We start from the raw sequence: 25,734 nt of genomic DNA, 5'->3' as shown, positions 1-25,734 counted from the left end.
CGTGTGGGTTGCTGCCACAGCATGTGTGTGTGTGTGTGTGTTGCAGTGTCACGAAGATAGCGCTTGCCAATCTATCAGCCAATCACCTCCCTCTCATCTTATCGGCGTGAGGTCGCTGCGGCCAGACGCCCCCTCGATGCGAAGACCCGACAAGAATATTCATCGATCGGGAGTTTACTTGCTCGTTTTTTGTTGTTGTTTTGTTTTTGTTTTTTTCAAACGACAGAGTCGCGCTCGGGATGCCGCGACCCCGCTGAAAACTCCCTCGCAAGATGCTCCAAACTTCATGCAGACCCGCTTTAAAAAAAATTGAAGATTGTTCCCAGGCAGAGTTAAAAAAAATGTACTGTTAAAAAGTGATTATAATTACTCATTACTTTCCCCCCCAAAAGTAATTGATTTGCCAAAGGAATTGCTCTTTAAATAACATAATTAAAGTGTTTTCTTTCACAATGATAAGATTTAGAATTTGTGGTTGCCGATACAATTCAAGGACAATATTGTTTTTTAGAGCAGATACCATCCGACTCAAACAAGCAGTTTGAGTGTGAAATAAATAGTGGATATTCCAGTTGAAGTTTCCTATGTTGCTGTTATTTCTCGTAAGGGAAGGATGATGGATGCAAACAAGCAAGTAAACAACAGTTGATGCATTCACATCGTATTTGAATAAAGTGGAACCAACACTTTAGCTTCATTTAACATGAGGAAAATCTCACATTTTCAATATTCCAGCCATTTTCAATAAGAGTACAGTAACCAACATTTTAACAGTCGATTTACCTGCTACTTTTGCTGTTTTTCAACATAAAATAGTGCAATATTATTATAAAAAAATTAAGTGCGACCAATGAATGAACAGTAGATATACCTGCTACTTTTACTGTTTTGTTTTTTACATAAAAATAATACAAATACAAAATAAATCTAAAATGAAGTGCAATCAAATCTGTTCCAGTTAAATGAGCGGTGGTTTGACCTGCCGCTGCTCTCTTTGTAATAAACTGCTATGGTAGCAGAGAAAAGTCACAAGTGCAAACGCCACAACACAACAACTTTCAGCGTTAGCAAGATTGTAAAAACTTCAACAAATGTGAAAGCCACAGCATGACAACATAAAGCCACAACACAACTGTAGGACAAAAAAACGGCGACTCGCCGACTTCCTGAGAGGTAAAGTTGGAAAAGTAAATGAATTGTGACCACTTTTTCAGACATAAATTACTTTTTTACTTTTTCCAATTATACTAATATGCTATGTTCACAAAGTCGGCCCGTCGCGTCCTTAGCGGCTTCCAGTTGTGTTGCGACTTTATATTATTGTGTTTTGGCTTTTACAATGGTGCTGTGACTGAAAGTTGTTGGGTTGTAATTAACGTTTGCATTTGTTGTGACCTTTCTGGGCCATCATGGTGTGCCGCCATTTTTGTTTTGCTGACAGATGGCGGTGACGTCACAGACGGGCAGACACACTTGAATAACGTTTAAAGTCCTTATAAATAAAAGTGTTCAACTTTGTATAGAGTCTGACGTTCTTAAATTCAATGTTTAAAATCGATCGATTTACTTTAATAAAGATGTTGAATTCACACCTGTATTCCGGAAGGCCAACTTGCCAAGCACAGGTCGATGTTGTTGAATCTAAGGAATATAAATCAATATATTGATTAATCTTTTCCCCCCTTGTACTTATTTACCTGCAAAAAGGATTATGGCGATACTTTTAAAATAAATAAAAAATAAAATATGTGACGTACACAGTTAAAGGATGTTTCATGAAAGCAGAGTGTGTGAGTGTGCTTTTTAAAAGGCTGTACCTGTTGCTAGATGATATGTGACATCAGGGGGAGAGACAGACAGGGTAGCATTACCTCGGGCGTGATTGTTGGCTCTGTTGAATCTTTTCACTGGATTGCGTTCCCTCTGGTTAATAAAGAGAGTGAATGTGCTTCCATGGCTGTGGTCTCCTTGTCCAAAAACAGGGTATTGTATTATTGCAAGCTGGTCACGTCAATCATTGATTTGCTTATCGTTATTCTTTCATTGTATTGGTGTGTGTGATTGTGTGTTGTTTGCTGTGTGATGTTGCCTCTTCCTATTTGATATGCATTCACTCGTAACAGTGAAGATATGTAAATATAACCGCGTAAAAGCCTTGTTACACAATTTGCAGAAGCAATTTGATTTTATTTTCGCCAACAGATTGATGATAACTTACTTTGAAAGTGTAAGTCAAGTTGACAAGCAGTTTGGAAGTATGTTCATAACCAAAAGCAGGCTGTAATATTTTGTTGCGTGGTCAGACTTTGTCAAAGTTTAATAGATGTGGCGGGCCACAGTAAATGAAGTGACTTGCCACGGTAAATAAAATGGCAAGCCAGAGAAAATGATGTGGCAGGTCACATTTTAATGAATTGGCAGGCCGCAGTAAATGAGTTAGCGAGCCACAGTAAATAAAATGTCGGGCCAGAGTAAATTAAGTGGCGAGTCACATTTAAAATGAAGTAGCGGGCCATGTAAAAATGAAGTGGCGGGACCCTGTATATGAAGTAGCAGGACACAGAAACTGAAGTGGCTGGCCACACTAAATGATCTAGCGGGCCATTTTTAAATGATTTAGTGGGCAACAGTAAATTAAGTGGCAGGACACAATATATGAGGAGCGGGCCACTGTAAATTATGTGGCAGGTCACGTTTAAATGATGTGGGGGGTCACATTTAAATGAAGTGGCGGGCCACGTTTGAATGAAGTGGCGTATCGCATTTTAATGAAGTGGCGGGCCACAGTATATGAAGTAGCGGTACACAGAAACTGAAGTGGCGGGTCCCGAAATGAAGTGGCTGGCCACGCTAAGTTAAGTGGTGGACCACACTAAATGAAGGGGCGGGCCATTGTAAATGAAGTGGCGTGTCATATTTAAATGATGTGGCCTTGAAGTGCCTGGCCACTCTAAATGAAGTGGCGGGCTCTAGTAAATGAAGTGGCGTGTCACATCTAAATGATGTGGCTGGCCACGCGAAATGAAGTGGTGGACCACACTAATTGAAGTGCCTGACCACACTAAATGAAGTGGCGGATCACATTTGAATGAAGTGTCGGGTTACTTAAATGAAGTGGCGGGAGACAGTAAATGAAGTGGAGTATCACATTTAAATGATGTAGTGGGTCACATTTAAATGAAGTGGCTGCCCATGCAAAATGAAGTGGTGGGCCACACTAATTGAAGTGCCTGGCCACGCTAAACGAAGTGGCGGGCCAGTGTAAATAAAGTGGCGTGTCACATTTAAATGACGTGGTGGGTCACATTTAAATGAAGTGGCGGCCACACGAAATGAAGTGGTGGGCCACATCATTGAAGTGCCTGGCCACACTAACTGAAGTGGCGGGCCTTTGTAAATGAAGTGGCGTGTCACATTTAAAGGACGTGGTGGGTCCCATTTAAATGAAGTGGCGGGCCACATTGTTGAAGTGCCTGGCCACACTAAACGATGTGGCGGTCCATTGTAAATAAAGTGGCGTGTCACATTTAAATGACGTGGTGGGTCACATTTAAATGAATTGGTTGGCCACACTAAATGATGTGGCCGGCCACTTTTGAATGAAGTGTCGGGTTACATAAATGACGTGGCAGGAGACAGTAAATGAAGTGGAGTATCACATTTAAATGAGGTGGCTGGCCACACAAAATAAAGTGGCGGGCCACACTAATTGAAGTGCCTGGCCACACTAAATGAAGTAGCGTGTCACATTTAAATGACGTGGTGGGTCACATTTAAATGAAGTGTCTGGCCAGGGGAAATGATGTGGCGGGCGACACTAAGTGAAGTGCCTGGTCACACTAAATGAAGTGGCAGGCCATTGTAAATCAAGTGGCGTGTCACATTTACAGTAAATGAAGTGGCGGGCCACATTTGAATGAAGTCGTGGGAGACAGTAAATCAATTGGCGTGCCACATTTAAATGAGGTGGCGGGAGACTATATGATATGGCCTGTCACATTTGAATAAGTGGCGGGTCACATAAATGAAGTAGCGCGGGACAGTATATGAAGTGGCGGGCCAAGGTAAATGAAGTGTCGTTTCACTTGTTTGTCCTGCTCCCTTATTTTCTGCTTTTGTTTCCTGGTCAGTCCTTTTATTTTGGTTCCATCTCCTGTTTGTCTTGGTGAGCATTCTTCACCTCACTTGTTCCCTCATTGGCTTGAGCACACCTTGTTGCCATTGCCAATCAGGATGTTGTATATGGCTGCCTGCCCCATCCGCCAGGGCTCGAAGATGAATTGACATTACAGACTCTCATCCTGAGTTACTATATACTTAAAGTACTTGTCTCACCTGCACGTCATCCTCCTTCCGCAGCCAGTCCACTTTGTGACAGGTTGTGTATATTTGAGGGTCCCCCACCCACTCCATAAGAGAGACAGAACCTATTTTAACTTATTTTTTTTTTATTCAAGTGCAAAATTTAGTTTAAAGATAGTATATTTTATTTGTATAATTTTTTATATGTTTTTATTTATTTAAAAGTTTACATTTTAATTACAATGTTATAGGGTTGTACAGTATACCGATACTAATAAAGTACCGCAGTACTAACAAATTAAAAACGGTACTATACTAACTGAAAAATACCTGTAATTTTTTTTTTCCCCCCGGACATGACGTTGCTGGTAAAACGAGCAGAGGGGCGTGTTCGGCAACGCACACGGACGGAGTACTTCCAAGCAGACACAGTGTGGCTACATAAGAGGCAGAATGGACGCATTTTGGCCTAAAAACTAACGACAAATGTGAAGGTATAAACACTGAAGCGCTGCGCTATAAGAGGTGCCTTAAAACATAGCTAGCGGCTAACGTCCATCCGCAGTGTTTTGGCTACTTCTAAATGACTAATCCTGGCCTCCATAGCAACAAATAATGTAAGTTTCTTACTAGTATCACCCCTGCAGGATGAGGAATAGCTAAACATGCTTCACTACACACCGTAGGAGAATACAATAGCGCTCCTTAATGTAAACAAAAGGGGGGATCTATACAAACGTTGACTGTAACGAGCCGTACTACAATGATTACGTCGATATTTTTTTATCATCACTAAATCTTTTGTCATTTTTTTATTTTTCATAAACCCAGAACTTTAATTATAACCAGTGTATGATCCAGTAACTACTTGGTACTGGATTGACAGAAAAAATGGTATCATCCTAAACTAAGGTAAAGTATCAAAGGATCTCTCCTTTGATACTTTACATTAGTTTAGGAGAAGAAAGAGTGATTATTACATTTTAACAGAAGTGTAGATAGAACATGTTAAAACAGAGTAATCTGACATTACCATGAATTGATTAACATGGACCAAGACTTAAACAAGTTGAAAAACTTATTCGAGTTTTACCATTTAGTAGTCAATTGTACGGAATATGTACTGTACTGTGCAATCTACTAATAAAAGTTTCAAGTGAATTATATTTATATAGCGCTTTTCTCTAGTGACTCAAAGCGTTTTACATAGAGAAACCCAATATCTAAGTTACATTTGAACCAGTGTGGGTGGCACTGGGAGCAGGTGGGTAAAGTGTCTTGCCCAAGGACACAACGGCAGTGACTAGGATGGTGGAAGCGGGAATCGAACCTGCAACCCTCACGTTGCTGGCACGGCCACTCCACCAACCGAGCTATACTGCCCCACAACCAATCAATCAAAACAGTGAATGAACAAGTAAGTTAATAATGTTGACACATTCCCTGCTTGGTATTCAGCATCAAGGGTTGGAATTGGGGGTTAAATCATCAAAAAAATTTCCCGGGCGCGGCCACCGCTGCCGCTCACTGCTCCCCTCACCTCCCAGAGGGTGAACAAGGGTGATGGGGTCAAATGCAGAGATTAATTTTGCCACACCTCGTGTGTGTAATAATAGAAATAAATAATATGTAGATAAATGACACAATATGTTACCGTATATGTCAGCAGCCTATTGGGAGCCTTTGTTTGTTTACATACTACTAAAAAACAAGTTGTCTATCTAGTATGTTTTATGTAAGGACAACATTTTTCTTTGATTGCAATAATAAACGTATGTATAATGTACCATTAAAACGTTCTGTTAAAATAAGACCAATAATGCCAGACTTTTCTTTATTTTTTATTTTCTAAACCTTTATTTATACATTTCAGCATTTGCAAACAGTTGAGAAATAATAATCAAAAACAGTAATAAAAAAAAAAAAAACAGTACAAAACAGCGCTAGGGGGTTGTAAATTCAAAGTAACTAAAATAGAATGCTATATATATATATATATATATATATATATATATAACAAACAAGCCATAGGCTCAGTAAATAACTTAAATTTGGAACACAGCATCATCGTTTTCACAGATTTTTGGTTGTTAGAGGTAGAAAGTGTTTTAACGTAGAGTTCTAATTGTTTTTCAAAGGCACAAAAAAACAGGTCGGGTATTGAGAAACTTACATTTATCAATCATCTATCAATCAATCAAAGTTTACTTATGTAGCCCTAAATCACGGGTGTCTCAAAGGTCACATCAGGGCAAGGAAAAACTCAACCCAACGGGACAATGAGAAACCTATTGAATATAAAACGTAGCCAATAGTATAATGAGGTTGCAAAGGTAAAATTCCTTTTCAACTTTTTTTTTCATACAGTGTAAATCCATATAGAACATCTTTAAAACAAAGCACAAATTAGTCATGAATATTGTCCAGGATGAAGCGATAATGTCAGACTTTCCCCTAAACTGCCAAGATACCTGTGTCGGTGGGGGTGTGGCCACTATGCTAATTTGCTGTCTTATGATTTTCCTTAAAAAGGCTAAAAAAAATTACACACACATTTAAAATCAGTTTTTATTAATTAGTATTAACATGTTTTTTATTGTTTTGCCATATTTTCTACTGTTGCTTTTTGTACAAAATAGTTTGTGGCGATTTTATAGTGTTTACACACTTTTAATGACCTTTTTTTATTCCAAATTAAAAACAACTAGTAAAAATTCTAGGATCTTATCCTGGTGTTATTATAGAACCCTATTTTGTTTAAGGACAATATTGCAATAACAAACATATGTTTAATATACCGTAAGATTTTTTGATAAAATGAAGCCAATAATGCCATTTTTTGTGGTCCCCTTTATTTAGAAAAGTATCAAAATATATTTTCGTACCGATACCACAATGTTGGTATCTCGTCAGCCCTACTGCAATACATATAAACTCTTTTTTTTTTGTCCTTGATATTTGTGTAATAGCTGAAGGAGCAGCACAGTTACAGTATAAATAAATATTTATGAATTAATTAGTCATCATGTTGTTCATAAGCGAATGCCTAAAATAACTTCAGCTACTTTTAGAAGTGGATTAGAGCCATTAGATATGTGTACGCTTTATTATCTGATTAGTCGACTAATTGTTTAGATCAGTGGTTTTTAACCTTTTTTCAGTGATGTACCCCCTGTGAACATTTTTTTAATTCAAGTACCCGCTGATCAGAGCAAGGCATTTTTGGTTGAAAAAAAAGAGATATGTCATCAGTTTCTGATTTATTAAACTGTATAACAGTGCAAAATAGTGTAGTGGTCTTTCTTGAACTATTTGGAAAAAAAGATATAAAAATAACAAAAAAGTTGTTGAAAAAGAAAAAAGTGATTAAATTATAAATAAAGATTTCTACTCATAGAAGTAATCATCAACTTAGAGTGCTCTCTTTGGGGATTGTAATATATGATTTAGGGCTGAATTCATGAACTTAATTCTAAACATTTCTTCACAAAAAAAGAAATCTTCAACATCAATATTTATAGAACATGTCCACAAAAAAATTTATCGGTCAACACTGAATATTGCATTGTTGCATTTCTTTTCACAGTTTATGAACTTATATTCATATTTTGTTGAAGTATTATTAAGTAAATATATTTATAAAGGATTCTTGAATTGTTGCTATTTTTTTAGAATCTTTTAAAAAAAAATCTCACGTACCCCTTGGCATACCTTCAAGTACCCCCAGGGGTACGCGTAACCCCATTTGAGAACCACTGGTTTAGATAATCGTTGACTAATCGACCATCAAAATAATGGTTGGTTGAAATGGTATACTTCCATTATTATGTATTGTCGTTACATCTGTGGTTAATTTGGTCTCAAAATAAAAAAATAATGGCAATAATATTCTTTATCAGCAATAATTTGCAAGTCAATATATTGTCAAACCCAATGTGCACCCTTTCTTGGCAACTTCCGCCGCCGAAGAAAAAAAATTATTGATTGTTTTATGGAATGCATTTTTAATTGGTATCGGTTCTGTATCGCGATATGGCCCAGTCCTACTTTACCTTACCCTATGTAGCTCCTTGCTCTTTTTTTTTTTATACGCGTTCAATGGCGATGTTTACTCTTACAGTCGCTTTGACCTCTCACCTCTATAGGAGGAGGAAGAAACTGCGAGAGGCGATGCAGAGGTCAAAGTATAGGCGAGGGAGAGAAAGGTGATGGATGGACGAAAGGAGGAGTGAAATGGAGGGAGAGAGAGTGGGAGGCTGCTGTGTACCTCCTTAACAAGCTGGACAGAATCAGCTCAATTATTAAAGAGGACTGAGGGATGGGGAAAACACGCAGACGCACACTCGGCTCAACACAACATCGCTCCGTCTGCCGCACACACACACAGACACAGACACACACAGTGAGTTGTGTTTCTTTAAAAAGAGTTTTTCCTGCGTGTGCGTCGGTCTGCTGGAGTTTTTTGTGTGATTGCACGTTTATTTCGAAAGGGGGAGGGGGGTGGCGACACACACACACACACACACACACACGCACGATACACAATCTGGCAATCCTGTCATCACATCAATATGAAGAGCCAATCTAAAGGGTCTTTTGATGGGTTGTTGTTTTTTTTTCTTTTCCCCGCCCAGCACTTCTCAGAGGCAGTGTGGGCCCCCGAGGGACTGCAGGATTCAGCCAGGAGAGATGTTTGCATACCGTGTGTGTGCAAGTAGAGTGAGAACACACACTTCCTGAGAGGGCCAGAGTGGCAGGGATGAAGAGAGGGAGTAGAAGCAGGAGGCTGTCAGAGGGGAAAGGAAACCGGGGAGATTGGGGGTGGGTGGAGGAATGTATGTGTGTGTGTGTGAGAGTAAGGTGGTGTAATGCAGGTAGAAGTCTTAACGTGTGTGTGTGTGTGTGTGTGTTGGCTGATGAGGTGACAGCAGCCGGGCCGCTCGCGAGGCCGCCATTGTTGCTCGCACAGCCGGCAGGCCGTCACCTCGGCAACGGGCGCTGCGGCAGCGTCTCCCACGGCAACGGCGTGAGAGAAAGAGTCAGGAAGTCAGGGTCACGGCGAGCTGAGCCCCCCCCCCCCCCACCCTCACTCCCTTCTCCGCCTCCTCCTCTCCCAAAGGATGGAGTTGGAGTGTGCTCATTTGACATTTGTGCGCGCGTGCCTGAACCCCGGAGTGGGCGGAGCTTAAGTGTTTCTATGTGGTGCCCAAACGAGGGGCAGAGAGAGAGAGAGAGAGACTTCTTCAACTGACTTCCTGCTTCTTGTGCGATTGTTGTGTTGACGTCCCTTCTCACCTCTTCCTGTTGTTGTTGTTGATTTACGCTCCCCTCGTTAGCCGTGCACTCTGGCTGGCGTTGTGCACGTGGACTGTTGGCGCTCCTGACGAAGGTCATTAGGAATTTGCTGGAGGGTGTGGGCGATGGATGGCAGACAGGTGAGAAAGTGTGATGGCGGTGGCGAGCGTGGAGGACCGGAAGTGTGTTGCACTAAATTCCCTTCATCAAATATTGAAAAAATGTGATTATTCTTTTTTTTTCTCTCGATGTTCTGAACTTCTGTTTCAATGCCAGCGGAAGAGTTGAGACTGTACCGGTGAAACTGGAAAAACAACAAATGTGAAACTAAGATATTAACATTTATTTGTCATACTTTAAAAAAAATAAATTAAAATTGGGTATTTTCAATTCAAGGTTTTCATAGGCTGGGGGTTCGTAACCTTTTTGACATCGGGGCACAACAGAGGGCCCCGGGGTCCACTCGCAAATTCTCACTGAATCAGTCATCTTAGTCTTGATTTAAGTGGTATTCCATAATTATAGCTTACCTATTTAAAGTTTGCAAGGTTGTCAAATGATATGAAACCAAGTGTTAATTGTCAAGGCTTAGGTCAGCCTGATTTAAAAAAAATAATGCAAAAGAAGGGAGTCATAACAAATGATGAAAAATACATTTACATACAATTATGCAGTGCTAAAATAAATTCTGACAAAATTAATCATAAATAATACTAAATATGTTTATTAAATAAACATCATCACATAGACGCAATAAAACTGAAAAAAATTAAATGTACATATTTATTACAACTTACAAACTATGTTGTACTAAAATAGATCAATTCTAACTAAATTAATGTTGAATAATACTATATATGTTTATCAAATAGACATAATCATGTAGACTCATGAAAACTGATCAAAAATAAATGTACATATTTATCGCAATTTATTATAATTATTTATTGCAACTTACAAACTATGTTGTGCTAAAATAATTACATTCTAACTAAATAATGAATAATATTATATATGTGTATTAAATAACCATCATGTAGACTCAAGAAAACTGTTGAAAAATAATTGTACATATTGAATGCAATTCATTACAATTATTTATTACAATTTACAAACAATGTTGTGCTAAAATAAATAAATGTTAACCAAAATTATTAATGAATAATATATTTGTTTATTATATAAACATAGTCATGTAGACTCAAGAAAACTGATAAGAAATAAATGTACATATTTATTGCAATTTATTACAATTATCTATTGCTACTTACAAACTATGTTGTGCTAAAATAAATGCACTCTAACTAAATTGATAATAAATAATACTATATATGTTTATTAAACATCACCTAGACTCATAAAACTGATTACATTTTCTTTCACATATTCAGTCAAATGTATTAGATATATTTACTACAATTCACAATGTTGTGCTAAAATAAATACATTTTAACTAAATAAATAATAACAATGATATATGTTTCTTATATAAGCTGTTGATAAATTTAAAGTGAAAATTAAAATACAGCTTCAACAATTTAGTCATAATTTGTGCTCTTAAGAAACCTTTATGACTTTAGCTCCAGACTTCTTCTGTTTGTTTTATATTGTCCTTACTGCCACAAGTGGTGGAAAAGTGTATTAAAACTAGGTACACATCTCCGAGTAGTATATTTTGGTACTTACACGTAGCATTTTAGCTTTTTAAGCTTACTTAACAGTGTCATATATTTTGCTATTTCACTAATGCGAACTAAATTCTGCAGTTGTTGTTGGCATGTTAGCATACTACTGTTAACATGCTGGATTATTATTATTTTTTTTTTTAGCTCATTTTGCTTATATTTTTTGTTATTTGTGCTTTTTAAGTGATAATGTCAAGCCCAGTTGATGTGATGTCACTTCCTGTTTTGGACGCCTTTGTTTCATATTTAAGGCTGCGGCTACCAGTTATTTTATTAATCTTCTAATTAGTTTGTTCAATTAATCAAACGATTACATAAAAAACATTTTATAGCCTAATTGCGTATTTTAAATAGACAAAACATGTTTGTGATTGCTATAACCTTGTTATTATTTTTTTTATAATAAATGCAAATCATCAACATTGATTATTGCACTTTTCACAATATTATAATAAATGACTAAATAAAAATGGGAGGAATATGTAAACGAGCAAAATTTAAATAACTTGATAGTTATAAAAAAGGATGGGCACCTTTCACATTACTGTAGTTGTTCATGTGATATTATAGTAATAAAATTAGTTTAAGGATAAAATAATGTTTTATTCAACAATTACCAGTGAGATAATAACTGTGCAGTCCAGTTGTTATATTTAGTTTTCTTACACTTCGGAATCTCATTTACAAGTATGCATTTATTTCAGTTTGCCTTACTCAGGAAGTAGTCTTTGCCATTAATTTGAACGTGCCAGTTTTGTCTATGCTGTAAGTATAGTACTTTTTACACAGCAGCTTTTTGATTGTTGTTGTTTATTTAATGCATTTGAAATCGCCACGTAAAGTAGCATGTATTCGGCATATATAAATCAATTAGCATCGAGCTAGCGCGCTTTGAAACATGGAACCTTACTTTTGAACGCTTTCTATCAGGCACACTTGCATTGTTTGCATGGAAAATTACAACATTACCTGGAGACAGTTTACAATGAACACACCTGTTTGTCTGCCAACCGGACGTGACATCACCTGCACCACCGTATATTCCCAAATACAGAGCGCAAAGGTATATGAATCGCTCCCACTAAATTATAGGGGGGGAAAAAACATTTTTCCATACATTACCCGCACCGCACTATAAGCCACAGATACAGTCAAAAGTTTACATACACTTGTAAAGAACAGAATGTCATGGCTGTCTTGTTTCTACAACTCTTATTTTTTTGATAGAGTGATTGGAGCACGTACTTGTTGGTCACAAAAAACATTCATAAAGTTTGGTTCTTTTATGAATTTATTATGGGTCTACTGAAAATGTGAGTATATCTGCTGGGTCAAAAGTATACATACCTTATTTTTCGGACTATAAGTCGCAGTTTTTTTAAATAGTTTGGCCGGGGGTGCGACTTATACTCAGGAGTGACTTATGTGTGAAATTATTAACACATTACCGTAAAATATCAAAAAAATTTATTTAGCTCATTCACGTAAGAGACTAGACGTACAAGATTTCATGGGATTTATCGATTAGGAGTGACAGATTGTTTGGTAAACGTATAGCATGCTCTATATCAGGGGTGTCAAACTCAAATACAGAGGCCAAAATTTAAAACTGAACGAAGCCGCGGGCCGAGGTTGAACAAATTAATCCTTTAATAGGGACCCAAACAAGTTTTGCATTGAATATTGACCAAGCAAGGCTTATATAACTTTATAGTGACATGCAAATTCGAGTTTTAAATAATAATAATTAATAAATATCAATGGCATATCAAATAAAAAAAAAATAAAAAATTGAATGCCTCTTTTCGGCGGCGGGTTTGAGTTGGGGCGGGGTTTGGTGGTAGCGGGGGTGTATGTTGTAGCGTCCCGGAAGGGTTAGTGATGCAAGGGGTTCTGGGTATTTGTTCGGTTGTGTTTATGTTGTGTTACGGTGCGGATGTTCTCCCGAAATGTGTTTGTCATTCTTGTTTGCTGTGGGTTCACAGTGTGGCGTATATTTGTAACAGTGTTAAAGTTGTTTATACGGCCACCCTCAGTGTGACCTGTATGGCTGTTGACCAAGTATGCCTTGCATACACTTGTGTGTGTGTATGAGCCGCATATATAATCTGAGTGGGCCGGCACGTTGTTTGTATGGAGGAAAAGCAGACGTGGCGACATGTCGAGAACGCCAAAGGCAGTGCTTCACGGCCCGCCCCCAATATTATTGTCCGGGTGGAAATCGGGAGAAATTCGGGAGGGGCAATGAACTTCAGGAGTCTCCCGGGAAAATCGGGAGGGTTGACGAGTATTAGTATTAGTGGTGAATGCGGTGTTACAGCGGCGGGCCAGCTCTAATGTTAAATTGATATTGCCTCAAGGGCCAAATTAAATTACACGGCGGGCCAAAGTTGGCCCGCGGGCCAGAGTTTGACACCCATGCTCTATATGTTATAGTTATTTGAATGACTCTCTCTCTACCCCTCCATCTTTCGGTATTCCTTTTTTTATTTTTTATTTTTCTCTCTAGTTATCATTATGTATAAGTGTTGTTGCATTTGAACAACTGTATTGTTGATAATAGAGGTAAACTATTGGTATTGTTCATGATCAATAGCGCCTTTTCTATTGGTATTTTTATTGCTCCAGTTGTAGTGTAAAAATGGTCATTGTCATTTGTATATTATTATTTATTTCGCTAACTGCTTCTTTGCTATCACTTTTACGATCATATTTGTACATATCGTATGTGCTGGTGTTCTATTGTTGTTGTTATTGTTGTGTTATCTGTTGTTGTTTTTGTCTCTGTCTAATCCCCCTCTTATCCCCACAATTTCCCCCTCTGTCTTCCTTTTTATTTCTTTCTATGCCCTCCTGCTCCGGCCCGGCTGCACCAAATAATAATATAAATACATTTAATAAAGTCAAATTCAAATAAGGCAACGAGAGAAGTATCCTACACTTCTCTTTTGGAAAGTAAATCTGAACAGCCGATATGGGCATTAACATCAACTATATGACTTGCCTGAGAAGCTGGACAGGACAAAAAATAAAAAATGAATGACTCTTACCATAATATGTTAGGTTAACATACCAGGCACCTTTTCAGTTGGTTATTTATGCCTCATATAACGTACACTTATTCAGCCTGTTGTTCACTATTCTTTATTTATTTTAAATTGCCTTTCAAATGTCTAATCTTGGTGTTGGGTTTTATCAAATACATTTCCCCAAAAAATGCGACTTATACTCCAGTGCGACTTATATATGTTTTTTCCCTTCTTTATTATGCATTTTCGGCAGGTGCGACTTATACTCCGGAGCGCCTTATACTCCAAATAGTATTTGCTTACATGTCCCTTGGCAAGTGTCACTGCAATAAGGCGCTTTTGGTAGCCATCCCCAAGCTTCTGCTTGAATTTTTGACCACTCCTCTTGACAAAATTGGTGCAGTTCAGCTAAATGTGTTGCTTTTCTGACATGGACTTGTTTTTTCAGCAAAAAAATAAATAAAAAATGCAGTAGTGGAAGGACACTGCAGCACTTGCAGTGAGCAAACTCATCCAACAGATGGCTCCATAGCACAAACATTACAACACCTTCTCAGCGTATTTGCTTGTTTAACCTTTTTTTTTTTTTTGTGGCCTTTGGGAAGAAAAATCAATAAATTAGCCACATCGTCTTTTAAGTTGCAGGGTTCTTCTAAATATGTGAATTTTGTCTGTCTATATTTGATGGCCCTGCGATGAGGTAGCGACTTGTCCAGGATGTACCATGGCTTCCGCCCGATTGCAGCTGACATAGGCTCCAGCACCACCCATGACCCCAAAAGGGACAAGTGGTAGAAAATGGATGGATGGATATGGTACCGCTTGATTTTACATGCTCCTTATTGTACAATATACTTAGAGAATTATTTAGGGATTTCTACAGTCTTCTCCAATCTTTAAGGGACTTTTTTTTTAATTAAAAAGAAGTAGGAACACATTTAGCATATTTTTCTAGTGTTATTGTAGACTGTAGTCATGTTGAAAGACTCTTTACTCCCGTCGCTTGATGTCGGCGAACGAAACTCAGTGGTGTAACACTGTACTATTAATGTTTGCACATTTTGTAGGTTGCGGTCGGCGGGTATATCTGGGATATATAAAAGTATGCGTCCACAGCGCAGACATGCCACCTTCCGCTCCAAACAATCTTGTGCTCATTGCTAACGTCATCAGAACATCTGCTTCCTCGAGCTATGTTTCCGTGTCTTTTTTTCGGCGCACACATTTTCAGTGCATCACTCGTCAATAGTGTGCAAATATTAGACTAATTGTAATACATATATATATATATACATATATATTAGGGCTGCGAATCTTTGGGTGTCCCACATAACGATTCGATATCGATTCTTGGGGTGACGATTCAATTCAAAATCGATTTTTTTTTGTCAATTCAACACGATTCTCGATTCAAAAACGATTTTTTCCTGATTCAAAAGGAATCTGTATTCATTCAATACATAGGATTTCAGCAGGATCTACCCCAGTCTGCTGACATGCAAGCAGAGTATCCATCCATCCATCCATCATCTTCCGCTTATCTGAGGTCGGGTCGCGGGGGCAGCAGCCTAAGCAGGTAAGCCCAGACTTCCCTATCCCCAGCCACTTCGTCTAGCTCTTCCCGGGGGATCCCGAGGCGTTCCCAGGCCAGCCGGGAGACATAGTCTTCCCAATGTGTCCTGGGTCTTCCCCGTGGCCTCCTACCAGCTGGACGTGCCCTAAACACATCCCTAGGGAGGCGTTCGGGTGGCATCCTGACAAGATGCCCGAACCACCTCATCTGGCTCCTCTCGATGTGGAGGAGCAGCGGCTTTACGTTGAGTTCCTCCCGGATGGCAGAGCTCCTCACCCTATCTCTAAGGGAGAGCCCCGCCACCCGGCGGAGGAAACTCATTTCGGCCGCTTGTACCCGTGATCTTATCCTTTCGGTCATGACCCAAAGCTCATGACCATAGGTGAGGATGGGAACGTAGATCGACCGGTAAATTGAGAGCTTTGCCTTCCGGCTCAGCTCCTTCTTCACCACAACGGATCGATACAACGTCCGCATTACTGAAGACGCCGCACCGATCTGCCTGTCGATCTCACGACCCACTCTTCCCCCACTCGTGAACAAGACTCCTAGGTATTTGAACTCCTCCACTTGGGGCAGGGTCTCCTCCCCAACCCGGAGATGGCACTCCACCCTTTTCCGGGCGAGTACCATGGACTCGGACTTGGAGGTGCTGATTCTCATTCCGGTCGCTTCACACTCGGCTGCGAACCGATCCAGTGAGAGCTGAAGATCCCGGCCAGATGAAGCCATTAGGACTACATCATCTGCAAAAAGCAGAGACCTAATCCCGTGGCCACCAAACCGGAACCCCTCAACGCCTTGGCCGCGCCTAGAAATTCTGTCCATAAAAGTTATGAACAGAATCGGTGACAAAGGACAGCCTTGGCGGAGTCCAACCCTCACTGGAAACGTGTCCGACTTACTGCCAGCAATGCGGACCAAGCTTTGACATTGATCATACAGGGAGCGGACTGCCACAATAAGACAGTCCGGTACCCCATACTCTCTGAGCACTCCCCACAGGACTTCCCGAGGGACACGGTCGAATGCCTTCTCCAAGTCCACAAAGCACATGTAGACTGGTTGGGCAAACTCCCATGCACCCTCAAAAACCCTTCCGAGAGTATAGAGCTGGTCCACAGTTCCACGACCAGGACGAAAACCAAACTGTTCCTCCTGAATCCGAGGTTCGACTATCCGGCGAAGCCTCCTCTCCAGTACACCTGAATAAACCTTACCGGGAAGGCTGAGGAGTGTGATCCCACGATAGTTGGAACACACCCTCCGGTCCCCCTTCTTAAAGAGAGGGACCACCACCCCGGTCTGCCAATCCAGAGGTACCGCCCCCGATGTCCACGCGATGCTGCAGAGTCTTGTCAACCAAGACAGCCCCACAGCATCCAGAGCCTTAAGGAACTCCGGGCGGATCTCATCCACCCCCGGGGCCTTGCCGCCGAGGAGCTTTTTAACTACCTCAGCGACCTCAGCCCCAGAAATAGGAGAGTCCACTACAGATTCCCCAGGCACCGCTTCCTCAAAGAAAGACGTGTTGGTGGGATTGAGGAGGTCTTCGAAGTATTCCCTCCACCGATCCACAACATCCGCAGTCGAAGTCAGCAGAACACCATCCGCACCATATACGGTGTTGATAGTGCACTGTTTCCCCTTCCTGAGGCGGCGGACGGTGGTCCAGAATCGCTTCGAAGCCGTCCGGAAGTTGTTTTCCATGGCTTCCCCGAACTCTTCCCATGTCCGAGTTTTTGCCTCCGCGACCGCTAAAGCTGCACAACGCTTGGCCCGTCGGTACCTGTCCACTGCCTCCGGAGTCCTATGAGCCAAAAGAACCCGATAGGACTCCTTCTTCAGCTTGACGGCATCCCTCACTGCTGGTGTCCACCAACGGGTTCTGGGATTACCGCCACGACAGGCACCAACAACCTTGCGGCCACAGCTCCAATCAGCCGCCTCGACAATAGAAGTTCGGAACATGGTCCACTCGGACTCAATGTCCCGCACCTCCCTCGTGACATGTTCAAAGTTCTCCCGGAGGTGTGAATTGAAACTCTCTCTGACAGGAGACTCTGCCAGACGTTCCCAGCAGACCCTCACAATGCGTTTGGGCCTGCCAGGTCTGTCCGGCATCCTCCCCCACCATCGCAGCCAACTCACCACCAGGTGGTGATCGGTAGAAAGCTCCGCCCCTCTCTTCACCCGAGTGTCCAAAACATAAGGCCGCAAATCCGATGACACAACTACAAAGTCGATCATGGAACTGCGGCCTAGGGTGTCCTGGTGCCAAGTGCACATATGGACACCCTTATGTTTGAACATGGTGTTTGTTATGGACAAACTGTGACGAGCACAAAAGTCCAATAACAAAACACCACTCGGGTTTAGATCCGGGCGACCATTCTTCCCAATCACGCCTCTCCAAGTTTCACTGTCGTTGCCAACATGAGCGTTGAAGTCCCCCAGTAGGACAAGGGAATCACCCGGGGGAGCACTTTCCAGTACTCCCTCGAGTGTACCCAAAAAGGGTGGGTATTCTGAACTGCTGTTTGGTGCGTAAGCACAAACAACAGTCAGGACCCGTCCCCCCACCCGAAGGCGAAGGGAAGCTACCCTCTCGTCCACTGGGTTGAACTCAAACGTGCAGGCTTTGAGCCGGGGGGCAACCAGAATTGCCACCCCAGCCCGTCGCCTCTCACTGCCGGCAACGCCAGAGTGGAAGAGGGTCCAGTCCCTCTCGAGAGAACTGGTTCCAGAGCCCTTGCTGTGCGTCGAGGTGAGTCCGACTATATCCAGCCGGAACTTCTCTACCTCCCGGACTAGCTCAGGCTCCTTCCCCCCCAGTGAGGTGACGTTCCACGTCCCAAGAGCTAGCTTCTGTAGCCGAGGATCGGACCGCCAAGTGCCCTGCCTTCGGCTGCCGCCCAGCTCACAATGCACCCGCAAGCAGAGTAGTAGATTTTTTTTTAAAGTTTTATAATTGTAAAAGACAATGTTTTATCAACTGATTGCAATAATATAAATTTGTTTTAACTATTAAACAAACCAAAAATATGACTTGTTTTATCTTTGGAAAACATTGGACACAGTGTGTTGTCAGGCTTAAGAGATGCGATGCAAGTGTAAGCCACTGTGACACTATTGTTCTTTTGTTTTATTTTTATATATGTGTAATGAGAATGCAAATAAGGGATTTTTAATCACTGCTATGCTGAAATTATAACTAATATTGATACTGTTGTTGATAATATTCACTTTTGTGTCACTACATTTGTGTTGTTCTGTGTCGTGTTTGTGTCTTCTCTCAATTACAGTTCTGAGTGTTGCTGGGTCAGGTTTGGTTTTTGGAATTGGATTGCATTGTTATGGTATTGCTGTGTATTGTTTTGTTGGATTGATAAAAAAAAAATCGGTTTAAAAAAAAAAAAAAGAGAATCGATTCTGAATTGCACAACGTGAGAATCGCAATTCTAAATCAAATCGATTTTTCCCCACACCCTTAATATATATATATATATATATATATATATATATATATATATATATATATATATATATATATACTGGGTCATCATTGTCACCGACGTCCCACTGGGTGTGAGTTTTCCTTGCCCTTATGTGGGCCTACCGAGGATGTCGTAGTGGTTTGTGTTGGGGTTTGTGCAGCCCTTTGAGACACTAGTGATTTAGGGCTATATAAGTAAACATTGGCCTTGATTGATTTATATATATATATATATATATATATATATATATATATATATATATATGTATGTATGTATGTGTATATATAAGTATGTGTATATATATATGTATGTATATATATATATATATATGTGTATATATATAAGTATGTGTATATATATGTGTATGTGTATACATATATGTATGTGTGTATATATATATATGTATGTGTATATATATGTATGTGTATATATATATACATATATGTATATATATATATATATATATATATATATATATATATATATATATATATATACACACACACACTATGTTGCCAAAAGTATTTGGCCACCCATCCAAATGATCAGAATCAGGTGTCCTAATCACTACGGCCACAGGTGTATAAAATCAAACACTTAGGCATGGAAACTGTTTGTGAAAGAATGGGCCGCTCTCAGGAGCTCAGTGCTCAGTGAACTGTCATAGGATGCCACCTGTGCATAGAGGTCCATAAAGACATGGATGACAGAGCCTGGTGTGGATGAACTTGACTGGCCTGCACAGAGTCCTGACCTGAACCTGCTAGAACACATTTGGGAGGAATTAGAACGGAGACTGCGAGCCAGGCCTTCTCCACCAACATCAGTGTGTGACCTCACCAATGTGCTTTTGGAAGAATGGTAGAAAATTCCTTTAAACACACTCCGCAACCTTGTGGACAACCTTCCCTGAAGAGTTGAAGCCGTAATAGCTGCAAAAGGTGGACCCACATCATATTGAACCCTATGGGTTATGAATGGGAGGGCACTTCAAGTTCATATGTGAGTCAAGGCAGGTGGACAAATACTTTTGGAAATATAGTGTATATACATACACACACACATATAGACGCCAGGTGCAGGTATGGGACCTGCAAACCAAGTGGGAGAGCGAGGGAGAGAGAAAGAAAGGCACCCATGCAGGCAGGTACACAGAGCCCTTACTTGCAGACATGGTGAAGAGGAGGCGGCCAGGCAGACCTGAAGATTAAGCCCCTCCCACAAGGCCTGGGCTGTAAAAATTTACATACAAATATTTGTCTGTAGTTTGTTCTGGAGAATTCTGAGAAGTATGTGGTGTTTTTTTTTTAAATATGTAAAGGAGACTGATCTCCAGTTTGGCCCTGATTGAGATGTGGATGATTGATGAGCCTTTTGTTTGCTTCAGTGAATGGCTGCACCATGTTGGCCCCATTCGGAAGTGCAGTTGTCTATGGCTTTATAGTGATATTTGCCTGTACTTATTTGACTATTGTATGTATATATATATATATATATATATATATATATTTTTTTTTTTTTGTTCAGGTGTGGCAGCTTTTATTTTGCCGCGGCTGTCAACTACACGTGGGGGGAACCCTAAAGCAGTGGTTATCAAATGGGGGTACACGTACCCCTGGGGGTACTTGAAGGTATGCCAAGGGGTACGTGAGATTTTTTAAAAAATATTCTAAAAATAGCAAGAATTCAAAAATCCTTTATATATATATTTATTGAATAACTTAAACAAAATATGAATGTAGGTTAATAAACTGTGAAAAGAAATGCAACAGTGTTGAGAGTTAGATTTTTTTGTGGACATGTTCCATAAATATAGATGTTAAAAATTTCTTTTTTTGTGAAACAATGTTTAGACTTAAGTTCATGAATCCAGATGGATCTCTATTACAATCCCCAAAGAGGGCACTTTAAGTTGATGATTACTTCTATGTGTAGAATTGAATCACTTGCTTATTTTTCAACAAGTTTTTAGTTATTTTTATCTTTTTTTCCTAATAGTTCAAGAAAGACCACTACAAATGAGCAATATTTTGCACTTTTATACAATTTAATAAATCAGAAACTGATGACATAGTGCTGTATTTTACTTCTTTATCTCTTTTTTTCAACCAAAAATGCTTTTCTCTGATTAGGGGGTACTTGAATTTAAAAAATGTTCACAGGGGGTACATCACTGAAAAAGGTTGAGAACCACTGCCCTAAAGGGCAAAGCCATTGTTGGCCAATGAAAGTCATTTCCGGAAAAGATGAAAACGTGTGCCAATATTCGTTGTTTATCTTGTCAGTGGCGGCCGTTGTTGCAGCTCCGGGTGTTGTTGATGCGTGGGTGTCATTCGGTGTCACTCCGTCTCCATGGACCCACCTGACCCACATCCCTCTCCTCCCTCCCCCACCCACTTTCCCTTCCCCACTGACCTCGCATCCACTCTGTCTTCTATTCCTCCACCTTCTTATCTGTGGAGCCCCCCCCAACCCACCACCCCCTCTCTCTTCCGCCTCCATTCTACCTCTACCCCCCCCTCCTTTACACCTCCCCATGCTGTTTCCGTGCTGCTGCCTGTCTCTTAGCAACAACTGCACACCCGTTAGTGCTCTGTGAGTGCTTTTACACACACGCCCAGGAAGACACACACACACACACACTCGCAGGCTCCTCATTGAGGACTGCTGGCAGGCCTGTAAGTCTGCCAGCTCTCGTAGATGAGAAGGAGTGCAGATATGCTGTTTCTGTTGGGGGCACCTGGCCAAACCGGGAACTCTTGTGCGTGATTTCACACTGATGTTGCGTTGTTGTCGTACGCTCACAATGCTGTGTGAGCGTGCCTTCAGAAAACAGGCCTAATGTATCGGAATTGTGGCTGATTGATACTAAAAGTGTTTGCTTAAACAATTAATCATAGGTATTCGACGACACACACACACGCACGCACGCAGTGAAGCAACGGAGGGGTGTTTGTCGTTATTGTGCGTTTATCTTTGAGTGCAAATGGAGGTGCTGGCGTGTGTGGGAGGGTGAAGCTGTTGCGGCATATTTGCACGTGTGTGCGTCGCCGTGTGTCACTCTCGGCGTGCGTGCCTTGTGTGTGCGTGTTTGCACGTGTGGCAGTGTTTAATTAAAGCATGTGTTTGTCTCCACACACACACACAGGTCAGACGCATGCTTAATTAATGAACGCAGTAATTAGACGACGGAGTGAGGAAAGTGTGTGTGTGGGTGTGTGTGTGTGTGCACCTCCACACTTGTGTGTCCCAGTTGTGTCACCCCACTCCTTCTGGAACTTTTCCCTCCCTTTTGTGTGGCAAACGTGCCTCAGCTCATCTTATCCGCTTTCCATCCCTTCCCCGTCTGTGTGACATCTTCCCTGTGCTCTTCCTCCTCCCCCTCATATTTTCTTAAAAGGCACTCACGCGTACAACCTTGTCTCCTTCTCCCAGCTGGGCTGCGTCCTCCCTCCTCACTAATCACAGCCATATGTTGGCGAGGGAGGCGCAGATTTGTGGCGATGGACAGGATTGTGTTGCGTTGCTGGACTGCCGGCAAGGGCTCGTGATGGTTTGACAAAGAACTTTTGGGGTTTCACCTCCTCAGCCTCTTCTCATTCCTGTTGTCACCTTCATACCTCCATTCTCTTGGCGCCTCTCTCCCTCCCCCTGCTGGCTGCAATGGTTTACACACGCACTACCCTGCAAGACTTCACAGCCGAGGCCTGGGCCAATGCCAAACTTATTGTCAGCGTTAGTGTATCACCAAATTAAGCCCTAATGTGCTCAGGATGTATAATAAGAATGCAAGTAACCATTTAAAGGGAATTTTTTTCTTATTGTGCTGTAATTGGGAGGTAAATAACTTTTAAATAAACAAATTAAATGGACTCTCATCTCTGTAGGCAAAACATTTACCTAAAGGGTTCATATGATGTTGTTCCTACATTTAAAACACTTTCTTGTGGTATAAATAACAGGCAACATGTTTTGTGGGCGGTCTTATTTACTTGGCTTCTCCCTGTGTGTGTGTGTGTGTGTGTGTGTGCGTGTGTGTGTGTGTGTGTGCGTGTGTCTGTGTGTGTGTATATGTATATATATATATATATACATACACACAGAATTGTAAGTAATGTAGTAATAGTGATATTGTACAAGTAATATAGTGTAAGTAATGTAGTAGTAGTGATATTGTACATGTAATATAGTGTAAGTAATGTAGTAGTAGTGATATTGTACAAGTAATATAGTGTAAGTAATGTAGTAGTGATATTGTACATGTAATATAGTGTAAGTAATGTAGTAGTAGTGATATTGTATAAGTAATATAGTGTAAGTAATGTAGTCGTAGTGATATTGTACAAGTAATATAGTGTAAGTAATGTAGTAGTGATATTGTACAAGTAATATAGTGTAAGTAATGTAGTAGTAGTGATATTGTACAAGTAATATGGTGTATGTAATGTAGTCGTAGTGATATTGTACAAGTAATATAGTGTAAGTAATGTAGTAGTGATATTGTACAAGTAATATAGTGTAAGTAATGTAGTAGTAGTGATATTGTACATGTAATATAGTGTAAGTAATGTAGTAGTAGTGATATTGTACAAGTAATATAGTGTAAGTAATGTAGTAGTGATATTGTACATGTAATATAGTGTAAGTAATGTAGTAGTAGTGATATTGTACAAGTAATATAGTGTAAGTAATGTAGTAGTAGTGATATTGTACAAGTAATATAGTGTAAGTAATGTAGTAGTAGTGATATTGTACATGTAATATAGTGTAAGTAATGTAGTAGTAGTGATATTGTACATGTAATATAGTGTAAGTAATGTAGTAGTAGTGATATTGTACGAGTAATATAGTGTAAGTAATGTAGTAGTAGTGATATTGTACAAGTAATATAGTGTAAGTAATGTAGTAGTAGTGATATTGTACGAGTAATATAGTGTAAGTAATGTAGTAGTAGTGATATTGTACAAGTAATATAGTGTAAGTAATGTAGTAGTAGTGATATTGTACATGTAATATAGTGTAAGTAATGTAGTAGTAGTGATATTGTACATGTAATATAGTGTAAGTAATGTAGTAGTAGTGATATTGTACAAGTAATATAGTGTAAGTAATGTAGTAGTAGTGATATTGTACATGTAATATAGTGTAAGTAATGTAGTAGTAGTGATATTGTACATGTAATATAGTGTAAGTAATGTAGTAGTAGTGATATTGTACAAGTAATATAGTGTAAGTAATGTAGTAGTAGTGATATTGTACATGTAATATAGTGTAAGTAATGTAGTAGTAGTGATATTGTACATGTAATATAGTGTAAGTAATGTAGTAGTAGTGATATTGTACAAGTAATATAGTGTAAGTAATGTAGTAGTAGTGATATTGTACATGTAATATAGTGTAAGTAATGTAGTAGTAGTGATATTGTACAAGTAATATAGTGTAAGTAATGTAGTAGTAGTGATATTGTACATGTAATATAGTGTAAGTAATGTAGTAGTAGTGATATTGTACATGTAATATAGTGTAAGTAATGTAGTAGTAGTGATATTGTACATGTAATATAGTGTAAGTAATGTAGTAGTAGTGATATTGTACAAGTAATATAGTGTAAGTAATGTAGTAGTAGTGATATTGTACATGTAATATAGTGTAAGTAATGTAGTAGTAGTGATATTGTACATGTAATATAGTGTAAGTAATGTAGTAGTAGTGATATTGTACAAGTAATATAGTGTAAGTAATGTAGTAGTAGTGATATTGTACATGTAATATAGTGTAAGTAATGTAGTAGTAGTGATATTGTACAAGTAATATAGTGTAAGTAATGTAGTAGTAGTGATATTGTACATGTAATATAGTGTAAGTAATGTAGTAGTAGTGATATTGTACATGTAATATAGTGTAAGTAATGTAGTAGTAGTGATATTGTACAAGTAATATAGTGTAAGTAATGTAGTAGTAGTGATATTGTACATGTAATATAGTGTAAGTAATGTAGTAGTAGTGATATTGTACAAGTAATATAGTGTAAGTAATGTAGTAGTAGTGATATTGTACATGTAATATAGTGTAAGTAATGTAGTAGTAGTGATATTGTAAATGTAATATAGTGTAAGTAATGTAGTAGTAGTGATATTGTACATGTAATATAGTGTAAGTAATGTAGTAGTAGTGATATTGTACAAGTAATATAGTGTAAGTAATGTAGTAGTAGTGATATTGTACATGTAATATAGTGTAAGTAATGTAGTAGTAGTGATATTGTACATGTAATATAGTGTAAGTAATGTAGTAGTAGTGATATTGTACAAGTAATATAGTGTAAGTAATGTAGTAGTAGTGATATTGTACAT

At 39.6% G+C, this 25,734-nt stretch overlaps 1 protein-coding gene across 4 annotated transcripts in view; it reads left to right on the top strand.

Annotated features, from left to right (window-relative positions):
• Positions 1-25,734, top strand: part of ahdc1 (AT hook, DNA binding motif, containing 1) — a 58,452-nt gene that overhangs the window by 6,436 nt on the left and 26,282 nt on the right. The gene's annotated exons all lie outside the window — the stretch shown is intronic.

Source organism: Nerophis ophidion, linkage group LG04, assembly GCF_033978795.1.
Source record: "Nerophis ophidion isolate RoL-2023_Sa linkage group LG04, RoL_Noph_v1.0, whole genome shotgun sequence".
Taxonomy (NCBI): Eukaryota; Metazoa; Chordata; class Actinopteri; order Syngnathiformes; family Syngnathidae; genus Nerophis; species Nerophis ophidion.
Note: the sequence above shows the minus strand (reverse complement) of the source record. Positions and strands in the feature narration are given on the sequence as shown.